We start from the raw sequence: 301 nt of genomic DNA, 5'->3' as shown, positions 1-301 counted from the left end.
TTTTTTTTTTTTTGTTCTTTTTTTTTTCTCTTCAGCAGCTTTGCTTGTTTCACTGTTCGCGCGTCTAGGGTTTAGGGTTTAGGGTTTAGGGTTTAGATATCTGCGTGCGCTGCTCTATTAACTTCCAGCTGTTTGTGTTTAAGTGAAATTAAATGTTATGATCTATTCATTTGTTTGTTTGTAGCTTGTTTCGCGCGGCCGGCGCTGAGGTGTATGTACACCTCAACGCCACGAGTAAGCTTTCAAGGTAGCAGTTGGGGTTGGTGGGGGCAAAAAGGGGAGAGAAGAACAAACAAATGTA

Source organism: Eimeria mitis, genomic scaffold (genome assembly GCF_000499745.2).
Source record: "Eimeria mitis Houghton genomic scaffold, Emh_scaff1307, whole genome shotgun sequence".
NCBI classification, from domain to species: domain Eukaryota; phylum Apicomplexa; class Conoidasida; order Eucoccidiorida; family Eimeriidae; genus Eimeria; species Eimeria mitis.
Note: the sequence above shows the minus strand (reverse complement) of the source record.